This window comes from Prionailurus viverrinus, chromosome F2, assembly GCF_022837055.1.
Source record: "Prionailurus viverrinus isolate Anna chromosome F2, UM_Priviv_1.0, whole genome shotgun sequence".
Lineage (NCBI taxonomy): Eukaryota > Metazoa > Chordata > Mammalia > Carnivora > Felidae > Prionailurus > Prionailurus viverrinus.
The window spans coordinates 83,349,744-83,350,234 of NC_062578.1; positions in this window are offsets into that span (position 1 = coordinate 83,349,744).

Consider the following 491-nt stretch of genomic DNA (forward strand, 5'->3'; position numbering starts at 1 on the left):
GAGAGGGAGGAACCAGGTGGGAGGAGAGGGGGCCGTGCTGGAGGAAAGGATCAATGTGGGAGGAAGGGGAGGAGCTGCCAGGTGGGATCGGCCAACGTGGAGAAAGCTTTCAGGGCAGTCCACGTGACGGTGGGGCTAGCAGGTGTGCAGCAGGGGACACAGGCCCAGGGCGGCCGCTGCAGGACGGCCGGGCAGCTGGAGGCTCCGTCCCCGAGTCCCCGACCTCGAGGGGCGTGGCTGCTGAGAGGAGGTGCCGGGAGGGGGGCGGCGCGAGCTCTGCGCAGAGGCGGCCTTTGGGGAAGCTCCGCTGGGTGGTAGCAGGCTGGGGTACCGGGGAGGCGGGGTTTTGACTGCCCGAGGAGAGAACCCCGAGCGAGTGGGGTTACCCTGGCAGGGGTGAGAGGAGGGAGGAGGAGCACCGGCCCGGGCTCAGAGGGCCTTTGAGGGGAGGGGACGGGGTCCTGCCCTGCCATCCGGGCCGGCTGGCGGGC